The sequence below is a fragment of the Bactrocera latifrons genome, unplaced genomic scaffold, assembly GCF_001853355.1.
Source record: "Bactrocera latifrons isolate USDA-ARS-PBARC rearing strain unplaced genomic scaffold, ASM185335v1 scaffold_207, whole genome shotgun sequence".
Taxonomy (NCBI): Eukaryota; Metazoa; Arthropoda; class Insecta; order Diptera; family Tephritidae; genus Bactrocera; species Bactrocera latifrons.
Window position 1 is genome coordinate 25,915 of NW_017535597.1, and position 18,166 is coordinate 44,080.

At 35.0% G+C, this 18,166-nt stretch overlaps 1 long non-coding RNA gene across 1 annotated transcript in view; it reads right to left on the reverse strand.

The window, feature by feature from the left end:
- The window catches only part of LOC108968250, a 34,805-nt gene extending 21,343 nt beyond the window's left edge, over positions 1–13,462 (reverse strand). The window contains exon 1 of the long non-coding RNA XR_001993324.1: positions 13,350–13,462. This is a non-coding gene — a long non-coding RNA (uncharacterized LOC108968250). The remainder of the gene's footprint in view (positions 1–13,349) is intronic.
- Between the last annotated feature and the right edge of the window lie 4,704 nt (positions 13,463–18,166).

The window sequence follows — 18,166 nt, forward strand, 5'->3', positions numbered from 1 at the left end:
AAAAAAAAACAAATATTAGAAAATGTATAATTATTTTTTCAGAAAATGATATTAAAATTATTATAGAATAGCGAATAGCGGTATTTGTTCACGATTTAATGCGCCTAAAGGTAGACAACATTTTCTATGAATTTTTCATATTTGTATATTTTTTRCAATTGATTTATTTTATGTTTTTATATGTTTAGTTTATTAATTACAAAATACATTTTTTAGGTTTCTTATACCAAAATATTTTCTAAACCTCTATTGGGATCATAAATGGTTGATGACTTTGCTAACATTTGCTCCAAAATTATGCAGGTGATCTGTTTTTTATATACATAAATTTAAGAAAGATAGCTCACTAAAAATTAAACTGAATATACAAAAATATTTTCTAAGACTCTATTGGGACCAAAATTGGTTGATGAATTTGCTAACATTTACTCTAATAATTATTGGGAGAAACTTACTCAAAATAAAACTGTTTAAAAATACTTTTTTTTAATATTTTTTCATTATATTTGCATGTTTTTATATGTAATACACATTAACAATAATACCGTTTTTGGTTCAAATATTTACTAAACTTCAAGTAATTTTGGCTGATGATATTTTTACTATCCTAATTYTTTTTWYAATTTTTTTAAAAGAGTCTCTTCAAACTGGTCCAGTTGCTACGCCATTAAAAATATAACATTGAAATTAATTTTAATTTTGTAATATCAATCTGGGAAGAAATTTTTGAATATTTATACTATGGAAATGTGAAAAAATCGATGATTTAAAATTTCAAGACTAGAAAAAGACTGATATTGTAACACCTCATGGTTTCCATCGAGCAAAAAATGGCTTATTTCCAATAAATTTTTTTTCATATACAAAATGAAATATTTCATTAAAACTTTTCATTATTCCAAAGATAYATATTTCATAAATATTTGATGAAATTTGCAAAGGTAAATATGCAAAACTAGGCCATTGCGATGCCATTACCGGCAACCCTCGAAAAAAGGTATAGCACCTTTGTGGGGTCTGAATAAAATTTTGTTTCAGTCGCGTCAAGCACCTTCGTAGCTTATTTACTTATGAAATTTTACGTTGAATTCTATTRAATTTGTCAATATTAATATATCAATACCATTAATTAGTGTACGAAATTAGTGGGTGTGCACACTTAATGACTTTATGAATTCAGTGCATTTGAATAATTTCGCATAAAGATGAAATAAATTAAGYTGCGGCATAGCTTTTCAAGGTTTATGCAAATTTGAAGATGAAAATAAAATACTTACAATTAACTATTATTATACGGCGTTTTTTCTTAAAGCAATTTGTATGTATATCTTGAACAGGGTATACGAAGTTTGCTATAAAGTCTTCCATGAAGTTTGTAACTCTCAGTAGGAAAAGTCGGCGAACCTAGAGTCATCAGTTTTAGAGATTTTGAACTGAAATTTTGCATACGTCACTTTCTCTTCAAGCACCTGCTCATTTGTCGAAATCGCAAATATCAGACCACTATAATATATAGCTACCATACAAACTGACCGATCAAAATTAAGTTCTTGTATGGGAAACTTTTTTATTTGAGGAGATATATTCACGAAATTTGGTATGGGAATTTCTCCAAGCTAACGGCGTAATATCGGAAGAATTTCGTCAGATCGGACCACTATATTATATAGTTGCCATACAAACTGATAGATCAAAACCAAGTTCTTGTATGGAAAACTTTTTTATTTGCAAAGATATCTTCACGAAATTTTGCATGCATTACTATTCAAGGCAACGATATAATCTCCGAAGAAATTCTGCAGATCGGACCACTATATTATATAGCTGCCATATAAATTGATAAAGCGCGCATCCTAATGCAATCACAGTACACATGTACTTACATTTTTAAACATGTACAAAKGATTATGTATACATTTCTTAATATTCTTATGTATATACATATATAAGGCCAGGCATACCTGTATTACTTACATATGTATATACATATACATACATGCAGAACTAACAAAGCAATATATCAGCCCCTGTGTCATCGGTACATATTTAATAACCTGACGTAATTAAATGCCGCTGACAAAACACCGTTGAAATACACTTTATTCACTTATTCATATACATATATAATGTACATACATATGTCCTTACGGTGATTTCGGCGCCGCAGGGAGCCAATTCAAAAATTCACATAATGCCATTTGTGCCTTAAAGAGGAGCATGACTCACGGCGAAACTGTTGTAGGCAGCGTGCAAGTTTGCTTGGCTGTATGTATGAGTGTATTTGTGTAAATGCGACAGATCCATATCTACTCCCAGAAAGCGCTGTCCATACTCTGACTTGTCAAAAATTAATAATGAAAAAAAAAAGCAAAAAAACGAACCTTACCCAACTCATATTTCAAGATACTGACGAATAACAGCAACTACAACAACAACACATGTCAGAAATGTTTRAAATGTAGGTAAGCGTGGTGTATTGTGAGTCAAAGTCAAAGTCAAAATATGAAATGCCGGAAATTTTGCTCTTCCAATCAATGCGCACACATTCTTTAATTTTTTCTCTCAATAATTTCGRCATTTTCGGGCGAACACAAAACTATTTGCGTCTTTGCGAATAGTTGGGATGTAATGCAATTTACAAYAAACACACACACGCTTACATATTGTTTTGGGTTGGAAAATTTCCATTCATGCTTGGCATGCGCCCACAMCCAAATAAAACGAACGAACTCACTCCTTCGGCAAACAGAACAAAGGTTAAAAGAATGTTGGCGAAAATTGCTTTGCTTTGTTGTTTTAGGCCTAGGCGCCAGCTTCCACGGCTATTTTGCATACGTAAACATTTACAAACATTGGCTTCTAGGCATGTACATACATACATATATACATGTATATATAATATATACAGCGTTCAAGTGGCATCACATTATGGCGTGGGCAACAAATGTTTACACACACACACACACASAGAAGAAAAACAAAGTTTTGTTTACTTTCCGCCACACCAACAGCAAATTATTAACTCTACAAATTAATAAAACAAAATGTGTAAAGAAAAAATTTAGCAATAAAAACGGAAAACAAAAACAAAATTAAACAAATTAGCCTTTTCCATTGGCTATGGTTAATTTATGAAATATTTATGCTTAAAATTGGCCAAGCTTAGGCGGCTTAAACTAACAAACAACAAGCTTAAAGTAATATTCCCTCAACATAAACAAGTATTTCACGAATTTCCCTTTTACGTCGAGCGCCCTTCGTGCACACCAAAAGGCACACAGACAGCTTCTTTTCTCACAGTCAGTTTGGCCGCTAAAGACGCCAACTTGTGCTGGCTGCTAAGTGCAGAGTCGCATAGATACTTAAAGCCTGCAGTTAGGTGCAAAGTAATGGAAGTACATATTTTGTCGGTTTTTTTAAGTGATTCAGAAAATTTATTGAAACTGACGAATGACACGTCTGATGATTTGCTCCAAGGTCTACATCGAAGCGGTACTATCTGCAGAGACTTTAGACTTAACATATCCCCATAGGAAAAAGGCTAACAGTGTGTTTTAACACGATCTTGGTGGTCAATCTACAGTCCCAAAACGTGAAATTATCTGCTCACCGAAGTGTGCTCTCAATAAAACCAGTGATTGATGCGATGTGTGGCAAGTGGCGTCGTCTTGTTGAAGCCAAATGTCGCCGAGATCACGAGCTTCAATTTCAGGCATTAAAAAGTCGGTTGTTATGGCACGATGACGGTCGCCATTGATGATTATGTTCTCACCGGCCTTCTTTATTTTTGAGGAAATGTTGACCGATGATTACACAGCTCATAAACCACACTAAACCGTTTTTTTTTTTTTTTTGACGAAATAGTAGCTCTTCAATCTCTTCAGGTCACTCTTCATTCCATTGAGCCCGAAGTAGGCCTCATTGTTGAACCAAATTTTGTTCAAAAATGTCGGATCGTCTGGGACATCGCATGTTGTTGCGAACGCCGCCGAATCGACTTTCCACGGCCTTCGTTTACACTCTCAGCTACTATATTTTTATCACTACATGGTGGATGTGATCTATTCTGTCGAATATAATCCAATAATAAATGCCGGGCCTCGAGACAGATGATGGTGTTGCGAATAATGTGTTCAGTAGGGATTGACGACTCGAAAGGTTGTGCTGGGTGTTTGTTGTGATTGGAAAGAAATCAACTACTATGAGCTGCTCCAGCCTGGTCGAACGATTGATTCTACATTTTACTGTCAACAACTAATGAGATTGAAGCAAGCAATCGAAAAAAACAGCCAGAACTGAGCAACAGAAAGGGCTTCGTCTTCCATCAGGACAACGCTAGACAACACACATCTTTGATGACTCGGCATAAACTGGCAGAGCTTGGCTGGGAAGTTTTGATGCAACCACTATATAGCCCTGACCTTACACCATTGGACATTATTTGTTTCGATCAATGCAGAACTCCTTTAATAGAGTAAAGTTGGCTTCAAGAGAAGTCTGTGAAAATTAATTGTCGCAGTTTTTCGCCGAGAAACCAGAAAAGTTTTACACTGATGGAATAATGTCTCTAACGAAAAAAGGGCAAAAAGTGGTCGACAAAAATGGTACCTATTCGGTTCATTAAAGTTCATTATAAATATAAAAAAATAAGTTGAAGTTTGATTAGAAATACGAAAAGACTTTTTCGACTAACCTATATTATCAAGAAGTAAGTAGTTTTGGGAGTTTTCGGARCAATTTAACATTATTGTAATTGCTGTTGTAATTTTAAAGCTCTTTTCGGTACTAAACCCACTTAAACTACCCGATATTACAACGCTAATTTTTAAAGCTTTCTTACACTGCTTTTATTTTGATSAAGACTGTGCATACAAACACAYCAACAACGTGCAGYAAATAGCATACAAAAGCAACAATACCTTTTTTAACCGAATACCGGTTTCGGAGTGCACAGCCAAGTGCCGTAAGTTCGTCAAGTTGTGTTTATGAGCGAAGAAAAACCGTGAATGTAAGATTTAATCGGTAGATCGACAACTGCAGCKTGTCGCACACAACGCCACGGCTGCTGCGGCCACCGCCGCCGTTGCTATTACAGTTGTTGTTGTTGCTGCAGCGAAAGGAGGAAAGCAGAAAATGTTGTATGTTAAGGTGAGCGGAAAAGACACAGCAATCAAAACAAAAACAAGAAGGCAACAAACATTCAACAAAAAACAAAAAAAACAACAACAACGTTAACATTCAAAAGCTAAGTTTTGTTACAACAACTTTCGAAGATACAGCCGCACACACACACACACATACAAACATTCACGAACATTCACACAAGCAAGAGTTTTCAAGCGTGTTCGGATGTTGCTCATATCAGGCGAGCTGGCTATTGCATGTGTTAACCCGAGATTAGCCAAGTGGAGCGAACGATCGAGTGATCGTGCTTTTGGGACTGCAACGGCGACAACAACAACAACACAAACACGGTGTGCAGCCGCGGCATTTGCATAAAATATATGAATGCTTCTAAGTTACTCGTTTGCGCCCGTTTGTGTGTGTSTATATGTGTATGTAGGCATTAGGAATGCAAGGCATTTTTCTATTAATTAAATAAAGTAGTTTGTTTGTATATTAATGAAGTTAATTAAAAGGTGTTTACCAATAAGAATACAAAGAATTCACGCTGGACAATCTTTTGTGGACTTGATTTAATTAAAGCGCTCTTAATTGTTGCAGCTGTGTGTACGTGTGTGCGTRTTTTGTGTTCCGCATTGTATAACTTTCACTACACAGTTCGAGGCGGTGTGGTTAGAATATAATTGGGCATAGAATTTCGTAAGCAAACGAGTTTTAAGGATAATTAATTCGTGAAAGATTTGACGGCTAAGTGAAACCATGTAATGTGAGGTTGATTACCACCCATTAATCAACGAAATTTCGCAAAGCAAATGGAACCGCGTTTATCTGTCCAAAGGTGATCGAGTATCGCAATTCGTGGCCGATCTAAGAACGATCGAGCAGTTAAATTTGTATCCGAAAAGCTCATCCTTCCATGGAATGCGATTTTACGCAGAACCATTCTCTTGAAAACTCATAACGTCGACTCATTAGATGTTGTTATCGTCCATGACTTAGAGAGTTTGGTCCTTGTTCGTTGAGAGAGGAATTTACTTCTTCTCAAAGCAATGTTCCCTCAGCAGCATTCCTCATAAGAAGCAACAATTTACAAGCATATCGCGTATGCTTCCACAAATTTTAGTAAGCTGATATCATATCTAAGCAATGGGTTTGTTCTTTACTAATGACATCAAAATATTTGAGCTAATAACATTTCATTTATTCAAAAACAAACAACTACAGTCCACTACAAGAATATTAAGCACTTTTTTGCCTTCAGAGCACGACTGCATAGATTCTGTCATCCCATCATACTTACCTTGTGTTTTCTATGAAACGGCTGCAATGTTCGTGCCGCCTCCCTCTAAAATTGCATTTTCTCTACAAAAACCTTTAGATTCTGCCATCACATCATCTTTCAGTAGTTAGAACCTTAATGCCCGTGCGCCCTTCCAGGTATAAATAATAATCTTATAAGTTCACAAAAGATTATTATTATTTTTTTATGGGAAGCCGTCATTTTGTGTTATGGAATCTGCCATTTTGGCGAAAACTTCAATTTTGACAAGTCCTTCGCTCATTATCGGTACTCATTCACAGTAATAATAATATTTCTTTGTGTTTTTTGCATTTGAGATTATTTGAAGCCGAAAAATCTTTATCACTACCAGACACGTTTTTTGTAGGTGCTCGTGGAATATTGCTAGAGTTCAAAGGTATCAAACTTTTTTCAAAATTAATTACCGATAATTTAAATACAAATTTCTTCAGAAAAAAATAAAAAAAAATCAATTTCTTGACTACCAAGTTGATATAACCTCTTAAAAATAACATCGAAGAAGGTTTCTTGAAAAAAAAAAACACAAAAGACCTATTTCCTGACATGGAGCGAAATTTAAATTATAGAGGRCCAAGAATACTTCAAAATCTTAATACATTTTAGTGTTCACAGATTTGCCGTTACCACGACAGTCAGATCTAAGTTAAGAGGTTAGGGGTAGTCAGAGACACGAAAAAATTACAATTTTCATTATTATTTTTTTTTTTTTGCTATTAAATCGTCTTATTTTACAAAAGTAGTAATATGGCATTATTATAGCATGTGTTGACTTGAAGTCACGAAAACTCCAAAAAAAAAAATTTAATGTCCAAAATTATAGTTGTTTGTGTTGACCCTGTTCCAAAAAAAAATAACTTGCGGTGATAACCATAAGTCCTTGGAGATTCATCTAAAATCAATGAGACAAAATAAATTAGTTTTATRAATAGATAATCCTGGGCCCAATCGAAGGATCTTTTTTTTTTCAAAATTAACAAAATGGCGGCCTCAGGAAATTTTTTTCTACATTTTTGCGAAAAAATCAACAGTTAATTGGTCTTATAAAATCGAAGCTTTGTGTTCTAAAAGCTGTATAAATTTCATTAAAATCTACTGAGCAGTTTACGCGTTACAGTTGTCACCAGTTCAAAAAACATAGTTTTGAGAAAAACGCGTTTAAAGTTTCACACYAGCGCTCTGAAGTGCCCGAGCTCGCTTTGCTATTTGTCGAATAACTCCAAAACAAATTATCGGATCAACGTTAAATTTTCAGATAATATTTTTAAGATATTACACTTAACAAAAAGGCAAAAAAATTAAATTTTTGAAAATTCTGACTACCCCTAACCCCTTAAGGGATGGACTCGAMTTTTAAAACGGAACGGACCCGAATTTTTAATCCGATTTTTTAACCGGYCAAGGACTGTCAACTCTGCATCATTCCTCGAAATCATTTCAGGAATGTTTTCTGYCGCAACAACAACAGATTTGGSYATCTTTGCTASTTTYTCACARAAATACGCCTTCGGAGKAAGTCKGAGTTATAAAAAGTTTATGGAAAATTAYTTAGTATTATATTCAGCATACTCTTATTGTTTCAGAAATAATGTATGAAGCACACGAAGTTTCTACCACACAGAAAATTCGGAGACCCTATAAAGTATATATTTAATTTATAAATGAACAGCAGAACAACAGTACGAGTCAATTTAGGCATGTCCGCCAGTCTAACCGTCAGTCTATATRTATATGCGATTTAGTCCCTCARTTKTTGAGTTATCGTTTTGAAAATTTGCACACAACTATATCTCCTAAGGAAGCTGTATATTTGTAGGAATCGTCAATATCGTACCATTATRGCAAATAGCTGCCATGCAAACTGACCCACCAAAATCAAGTTCTTATATGGAAAACTTTTTTATTTGACAAGATATCTCCACAAAATTGCGCATGGGTTATTAAGCAAGGTAATGCTACTAAATCCGAACATATAGTGCAGATCGTACCAACATAGCATATAGSTGTCATACAAACTGAACGATAAAAATCAAATTATATATGTTTTTATACCCTTCTATGCTATAAGATAAGTACCATAGCTACGAAAGCTATTACAACCTCAGTCGATGTTAAAGTTTTTCTACTTTTTTTTTTTAATTCAAAATTTAGCGCGCCTTGTTACAATTCTCACAATTAGTTCATGTGAATATTTGAGATGATCCTCTTAATACAGAATAAAAACGGTTTTCTTCACAAAATATTTAAATATAAAGTCTCGTAAGTACAACAACGGGCTTTCTTCAAATGATTCCCACAATAAGTTATCCAGGGTTAAGCCTAACACGATTGCATTTACAAATCAAATGCTGACAAAACATAGCCGTAGGTGTGCCCTAAGCAAGCTTTRTATGTAGTACAACTACTATTCGACAAAAAAACAAAAAATAAAATAAAAGCAATGTACGCATAGATGTATGAATGTATGTATGTTTTTAGATAGAATACACTCGTACTGATTGTAAATGCAGTCATTCATATGCAAATCGATGCCTAACTTTATGTATGTATGTTAAACGAAACAACTTTTAATCGAATTCTTAACACGCCAACGAATCTCACAGATTTCAGAGATTTCACAGATTTACTAAATAAGTGCGGGATTAGCGGCTTTTTATTATTTATTTACATACATAAATATATATATACGTATTTACATGCAAATGTATATATTTGTCCAACACAATGGGAAAAATGGCTTTGTGAACAGCGAAATTTAGGCTGAATTAATTTTTTCACACATACATATGTATACACAAAYACGCGCGCATACATATATGTAAGTACACAACGGAACAAAGTTAGTGGTCGAAAACTTAAATTGAAATGTCTGCCTCATCGCCACATGAAATTAGAAGTGTTGGGAACTGCGAACAGGCCAAAAGGCCAACATCATTCCACCAAAGCAGCGAAAAACAGCAAAGAAACAACAACAACTACAGCGCATATCCTTTCGCATTTTAAAGCTGTCGCTGGCAAACGCCCCTAGGCTCTTTTCAACTGACTTCCTTGCTCGCCAGAAATGTCATTTTCGCACAAACATGCACACTCACATACACACAGAAGAGCGCGCGCGCACGCATCGCAAACACACTTGCAATGAAAAAGCAATAAAAATTAAGCTAAAATACAAAATAAAGCAGAAAAGAAATAGTCAGCATTAAGCATAAGAGCATCGAAAAACTATGCAGACACAGGCAGGCAACGCGTCAGAAAACCTTAAAGCTGAGCAAAGCAAAACTCGTAAACAGAAACTGAAATTTTCGGACATCAGCAGCACGTATACACACACATACATACACATATAATGCTGATATAGTGCGCATAGCGCAAGTGGCAAAGATGAAATGATGAAAAACGAACAAAGATGTGGCACAAAGCAAAAGCCAATGAGTACATGAATACGAAAACAAAATACAACAATAAATATGCGACTTTGGATTTTCAGCGCGAGTACGAACATATTGTAAATGGAGTAGTACGTATGTATGAGGGTATATTATTGGCCGCTTACTGAGGGTGTCCTGCTGGCCAAACTTCATGCTACAGCGCTTAAATCTATTGTGAATRCGTGCAGCAAACCGGAGATTGAGATGAAACCGCGTTGAGCGCGAGATTTCACTCAAAACGCGGTAGCTAAGAGTCGCGAGAGAGCGTAGCGACGAAATTATGCGGAAAGGTGTGTATGTTGAAGGTAATARTGCGGTGGTATGGTGCTGCCATATGCGAGTATTGGTAAGATWGGTAGTTTAGTAGTTATGCTATTGTTGCTAAAATATTTAAAGAAATTTCGTTCTTTATATTTAAAAAGAGAATATGGCAAATGCGCGCATTATATTTTAAAAGAATTCTAACGATTATGTAGCACAAATAGTGTGAAATGAAATTTTTTTTTTATATTTCGTCAGGTTACACTACCACAAAAAAATAAATAAATTTTAAATCATTATCTCGATTGGTGTTTAAGTTAGAGTCTTCTATAATGTACCCTTTCAATTCAATCGTCTTAATCAGTTTACCCTTTAGGTGTTTCATAGGTTTTGCAGTTTTTGAGTTACAGCTTTCTAAAAGGTAACCGTTCAGTTCAATCAGCTCAAACAGTTCATCTTTAAGAAGTATGAAACTTCTTTTTTGGCTTTGGGCTTTGGGTTTTATGGCTTCCTAAAAAAAATGCATTATTTTATTCAATTCCAAAACATCTATAGAATTCTATTTTAAATACTCAATTTGATCAGAGTAATATTTTTGGAGATACAGCCTTGAAAAATTTTGGGTTCGAAGTCAGCTAGAGTCACTTAAAATTTTAAAAGTGTTTTTCTCGAAACGGTGTTTTCAAAGTCGATTGTCAAGATTTCATGTGAACTTCTGAAACAATCTCAATGAAATTTTACACAGGTTTCCTAGATATAATTTACAAAATCGAACGGAGATTTTTTTAAATAACAACTACTTAAAAAAAAACATCGAGAAGACTTCATCTTAAGACATTTTACACAGATCTTCGAGATATATTTGATGATTTCGGTAGCAAGATTTTTTTTTTTCCATTACAACTATTTAAAAAAATAAAAACATCGAGAAATGTTCAACAAAATTTCAATTTCTTTGTAAAAACGTATGCGAAAASTATAATTTTTCGTTTATCTGTTTTCTTTCGTCCAACGCCTAGTTTATCCTCTTAACGATCTTTTATCCGAGTAACAGCCGAGTTTTGCATATTTTTCTTTGAAATTTTCATAAAATCTTTTTATAAAATGTATCTTTAGAATAATGAAAAGTTTGAATAAATTATTTAATTTTTAATGTGAAAAGAAGTTATTGAAAATATTCTGTTTTCGCTCGTACTTTTGCCCGAAATCAGGATTAACCGTTTTTAACACTCAARAATTCAAACACGCCGCTTCCCTTCCTTTATCCTATTTCAGATTGTCTGTAAATTGAGTTCCCCCTTAATGTTTGTTATTTTATCTTTCGTKTGCGATGGGTTTCATCCTAATTTGTTTTTTGTTTCCAAAAGTTATCTAGCTTAGTATAAAATTATACAAGTTTCTGGAAATCTGTAAATTGTTATTGCTTACTAAGTACCTCGCTATGTTTTTAGCTTGAAAAACATAGTCAAAACTTTTACTCTTTTCAAAAGCAGTTATATTATTAAATTTTCAAATAATCAAAAAAGTGCTTTATAACTGCTGAGGTTACAAAAAATAGACAAAAAAATGGTTTCAAAATACTGATGTTAAAATCAATTGCCACGAAGTGGTCATCGTCCACCTGCAGGGTAGTGGTGCATTCAAGGACACTTGAAGGACACACTTTTGAAAAAAAAAATTAAATTTGTTTAATCTAGTRCAAAGACTATCTGCAGTTTGCTGGCAATCTATCGTAAAAAATAGGACCAAAAATGGTTTTAATAATATTATAAATTGCTATAAGAACTTTGTAATATTTCATTAACTTACATGTTATATTAATAATTTGTTCTATAAACAAAATCTCGCTTCCAACATTTTATATAATTTGTGGATCAATTTGAAAGTAATATTTGGCAAGCAAAAAATCATTTAAGTGGCAACATTGGCACCGCAGCGTTGGCAACGATATCCAAGCCAGCAGGAGCAGCAACCGCAGAGACTACCGCTGTTGATGCGATGATGAATTCTCAATAAAAACGTTGCAATTTACCAAGCCAAGTAATGCAAAGCACAGAAGTGTTTGCGCAACGCTTATATGAGTACTTTGCAAAACAGAAATTAGATGAAGAAGCAATACAAAAAAAAAAAAAAACGGAAAAGAGTAAATAACGCTTTTGACCCGTCGTCATACAACATGAAGGGCCCTTAAGCTGTCACCATTCTTTGTGGTTCATGCCATATTTGCTTTTGTACATTGTATCTCGCGGCCCATAAATTACGCAGATAAACAAAGTCGCAAGTATGTGTTGCTGTATGTGGCTACGCCACCTGACTATTCTCACTTGAAGTTGTAATTAAAAAATTATAAGACTTGTAGGTAGCTAATAAGTGCTTATGATTGCAAAGAGTAGCTGTAGCAGCGGCAGAAGGCAAGCAAAATAGCGTGCAACAATTAAACAACTGGGCAAAGTATAAACAATATTTACATACATACATATGTACATATCATATCGCTTTGAAATATGTACACATTACCAACATTGCAACTACATACTATATATACGCAAAGTATATTATATACACATAGCACTCCTATATTTATTCATTTTGTAGATAAAATTTGACTCACATTAGTAGTACGCCGATTTATGCGGCGCCGAATTATCCTTTTTTTCCACCAAAAAATATCGATACTGACAATTTTTCGCTCGTTTTGTTGTTGCTCTTATTGCTGGGCTCCTGTGTGGAAAACTCACTTCCAATTGACACTTTTGTTACAATTGGTTTTTCACGAAACGTCGCTTATGCAGCTAAATGCATATACTACTTACAACAAGTATACTCTAACGTGTGTTTGTATCTATGTATTTAGTAACACATAGCATTTTTCACAAAAATTTTGCACCTTTCACTTCACACTTTTTTCTCCACTTTCGGGTTTCTACCCGTTTCGTGTACGCGCAGCACCACAATCAGGAGGAGTCGCACATACAAAAGCAGTCGTAGTGGTCGGTTGTCGTATAAAAAAAAAAAAATTTTAGGCAAAGTATTATATACTTATTTGACGGCTTTGCTTTGCTCCGCCAGCAAATTGTAATTCAATTCGATTTATTATGTATTATATACTCTGTTTAACAAATAACTGTAATGAAATTTACAAAACTTTTCGTGCACGAAAATTCGCCTTACAGGAGTAAATTTTCCCATAGCCAAAATTAATTAAATCAACTTCTTACATTACTTGTGTGTGTGCGTGTGTGTATGTACACTTATTTTCTTGTTAAAAACTCAGGTTTGTCACAACAACGTTTGAACGCGTGCACTTTTCATACTTTGTATTTCACCGTTGCGTGCTCAAAATCAACTGAAGTTGCAAGTTGTGAATTGTGAATAATTTTGTGTTGCCTGAGTGAGTGCCGCTCAGCGCTGCTGACTGCGCTGCGTGCGCTGTGCTGATTGAGTGAAATTGTTTGGTCATTCCATGGGCATCATGTGGTCGTGGTGGTGAGTTGTTATTTCTTACTTATAGATATGTATGTGTGTGCCACATGCGCTGCATAATATTAAAGAAATTTGTATTTTTAAATAAATTAAGCGCTTAAATATTAATTAATTTGTTTAACTTTAATTAAAAAAATAGTTGATTATTATCCCATTTTCTGAGATTATAAACAATAGTAATTGTAAATATTTTATGCTATTAGAAAGTAGATATTTCAATAAACATATAGCCTGACTGACTGATTTTTTAAAAAAATCTGAAATTTTTACTCAAGAATTTTTTAATGATAATTAGGGGTTTTTCGATTTAAATTCGAAATCAGTTTTCCTCCTTAATAATTAAATAAAAAATACATTTTGTACATATATGTGTGTAGTATATAAGAAGGCAAGTTTATACTAAAGTTCGTGAAAAAAATATTTGTATAAGMTAAAAAGAAAAAACGTACATTTGAGGTGAAGTGAAAAAAATGTATAAAAAAAAGAGTTAGATCTGTACATTACCTACAACATTACCAAACAACTTTTTTCTCTAGGGTTCATAGTTTTACCGGAAATCGAGGTAAATCGTTTTGAACCCTTAAAAATTCAATCACGCCCACCTCTTACTTTTCCTGTTCTCAGATTGCCCGTAAATTATATCTCCCTTAATATTTGTTATTTCAWCTTTCGTTACCGACGAGTTTCAACCCGCTATGAATTTCTTCGTTTTTATAATTTTTGGAGGCGTCTTTCGAAGTTAGCCCCTAAATCGAAATAATTGCATTCGAATTTCGAAACTTACTCGAAACTTTTTTGTTTCTTTCAACTTTGCTATAAGATCATTATTTTCAATTGACTCGAGCTTGGCTATAAAATTCATACGAGTGGCAAATCGTAACGGAAACTGGAAGCTGGGCTRAGCTTGGAAGAAAAATATATAATTTTTATTGGTCAGAGTTGGAACAAGAGTTGGCTTGTCCACTTATGCATTATTTCTAGGCATTTTGTCCCAACGGAAAGTCAGTCAGCGAGCAATATCATTGGTCCGGAAAGGTCCTTCTGGTTCGGAAAGGTCTTATTGGTCCGATGGGTTCCTATTGGTTCGTTTAGTAAGATTCATGCTCCCAGTAAAACGTCCTATCCATCTAATGATTTAAGGCCATTGGGGGCAGACGGCGTCTCCATGGTTATATTATCATACTCAACCTTTTTAATGAACTCGGGCTAAATTGACAATACGATTGAAAAAGGAAGAATCTTTAGGAAGTAAACACAATTTTTTCATTCCCCAATAGAGAAGAGTAGGCCATGCTTCTTTGATCGAGAGTTCCAAAGGCGAATCACCGACGAATCAAAGGGTGAAATAAGAATTGGAGAGGGATCCTTCTGCAGTATTGCAATGACAGGAGGTAGCTTTAATATAAATGAAGAAAATTCAGTTTTTCAGGCCAAATTTGTGGGTATCATAGAGGATGTGCCCTTGGCTTCTGCTCTAACCACCAAGACCAATAACCTGATAATCTTCTATTGGATGGTCAAGCTGCAGTTAAGGCTATCCGTAGCGGCAATACTAAGTCTCAGGCAGAACACAGAGTCTCAGTGCAAAACTCGGTTAATATTATCTGGATCCCCGGTCATATGGGARTAGAATAAAATGAAAAGACATACAAGCTGCATCGCTGAGGGGCAGCTACAAACACAATCATATTAGGCTGACGCAGGCAATTCAGCTCCTTCAAGTTTTTTTATGCACTGGACCCAAAGGAAAACCTCAGATCTAGGAACACAAGCACAGTGCGTACCACAAAATTACTTTAGTATTCTGCTGAGAGAAGCAAAGGAAGAAGAAGACCTGCATTGCATTGGAAAGATCAAGTGGAAAATGACCTGTCTACACTTAGAATCTCCAATTTGCGCCAAACAACGAAAAGTAAGAAGGACTGACGGCTTGTTGTAAACTCAGCGTAAGCGCTGTCTACGCTAATAAAGTAGAAGAAGAAGTTTTAGTGCTCTACAAAGTAAAAAGCTCTTACTTCTAGGCAAAAGAGGAGCTTAGTATCATTGTAGGGAACCTATCCTCAAAATTCCAATCTCAGAAAATGGGAAAAGTGGAGTCGGCGGATTGCAGAGCTTGCGCTGAGGATGATGAGTTGCTGTAACATTATCTAAGCRCATACTCACGCTGCTTCCGGATGAAATGAGACATATTCAACCATCCAACCAATTTAGATAAGATTTTCAATAACAAGGCTTACGAAGCTAATGTTTTATACTCAACTAATCTTCAATATAATGAGTGACAAGTATTTTCACTCGAGTTCCATATGCTACAGCTTATAATTTAGCGCTAAATAGAGCATGTAAATGAGTTTTTCTTATAAATTCCACAGCAGTTTTTAACTATTTTCCAYGATTTGAAGCTAAATACAAACAAACCTTGAGTGAAAATCAGTAATATAATTGCTACTCTTACGTTTACACTCTCGCTTAAAGAGACATAGAGATTGATTGAGTAAATTTAAGCGAGAACTTATTCTTAATTCAAGATTTAAGAAAAATAATCCATTACCTCTGCTAAATTCTTATTTCTTTTGTTGTTATCACCAATTTCACTCAATGCGATTGAGAGAGAAGCTATTGAGTTTTAATAATATAGAGCGATTTTGCACGGATTGAGTATTGAGTGATTTCACTTTTGTTGTGGCCACATTAATACCCAGCATACCAACCAAGTAGGTGTCGATGAGCAAGCAAACTTCTAATTAGAAAAGGTCGGACGGCAGCGGAAATAAAGTTTAAAATTCACTTAAAGCAAAAGCTTAATTATAATTAATACTCACTAAATAGACGAAAAAGTGTTGTATGTATGTATGCTGCTGTCATTTTCAGCGGCGCTTTTCCGCTTTATCACATTCACTTCCGTTTTTCGCGTTCAGAATGACTCTAATCGGCTTATTGTTATTGTGTTTTTTGTTTTTGTTTCGCTGTTTGTTTTGTTCTCCAAAATCTCTTTAATAAATGTGACATATGTGTGCTTAGCGACGTTGGGAAGTCACAGACGAAATGACTCGCAGTTAGTCCGGCATTCACTAGGTACTCTAGTAAACTACATAAATACAGGAGAAAACAAATAGAAGATCAGACACCGTTTTTATTGCGATCGAGGGATTAAGCATTAAGTGTTATTGTTGGTAATAATGTGARCATAAAAAAGGCACAATCACACACAGAGCACGATGCACATAACTGTCAAACACACACACACACATGCATACCATATGTGAGTAATGCCGAATAGAACGTGCCCTCAACAAAGAGGCAACTACTTTRTGACAATTTGTAACAGTCAGCAACGGAATTGGCGTTTTTGTTGTAGGTTGTGCGCATGTGAAAACCGTGTTGCATATGCGTTTCGAGGCATAGTGGCATGTTATTAGTGTCCAATTGCGCTAATGTTCTAGAAGAAGATATTTGCGATGTTGATGGAAATAATTCGACACATCTTGGAATATAAAGAAATTYCATTGGACCACACGAGAAGTAGCTAATTTTATGATGCATTTTGTTCGTGGATATCTAAGACTATTTTAAGACCGTGCATTCCATCGATTCCATATTTCCCATTTTCTGAAGATGGGATCTTAAGGGTAGGTGCCTAGTGATGACCGCTACAGTAATACTAAGCTCCTCTTGCCTAGAAGCTGGAGCCTTTAGGTCCACCATCAGCACTACCCCAAAGTAACTTCGTCACTTGACATGTATTGCTTGTGTTCCAAGATCTCAGGTGGTCCTGTAGGGTGCAATGCTTCAAACAACCCTGGAAAGAGCAAGAGCCTGTTTAGGGCAGATTGGGGGAATGGTGTGTCCTGTCCAGGCCGTAGAGGCTGCCAAGAGATAGAAGAGGAAGAAACTATTGCACATCTTCTATGGGTGGTTGTATGAGGTAGTTTTTGTTCCGCTGGTTTCATAGTTAGTCTCCGAAAAGCCTGGGTGTATTGTTAGACATTCACCCTACTCTCCTCCCTATTAGCCTAAAGATTTCTCACAATAACTTCACTAAGCAGCGGACTTCCAAGCAAACGGTTGGGACTAATTGCAAAAGTTAGCAAAATAGAGTTCTAAATCGACAGTAGAAGTTAGGTGCCTCGACAWGAAATTTCTAAGCTTTGAGCGTGTTTTAAAAAAAAAACTTTCTACGAACTCTAAAAACCATTTCAACAAAATCTAAAAACTGCAAACTTKATCGTTTCAGAAAATCAAAGAACATATATTGAAAACAGAAACAGAACCTCAGAGACTTGGATCTAGAAAGTTGTTAAGGTGATAGCTTGAGGATTGACAGGAGCATTGAGAACTACGAACTACCAAATTTCTAGACTTGCTAATCGAAAGATATAAACCGCTTTCCTCAGTATTGTTAGGAGTAATGCTATTAGTGTTCAGTAAGAAGGATTTCAACTACAGTTCCTCAGTAGCTACATACTAAGGAAAAGGCCATGCCGTTTATTAATGCATAATTCGAAGCTAAATACTTACAACACTTCAATCTTCAGCAAAGCACAGAGGATGG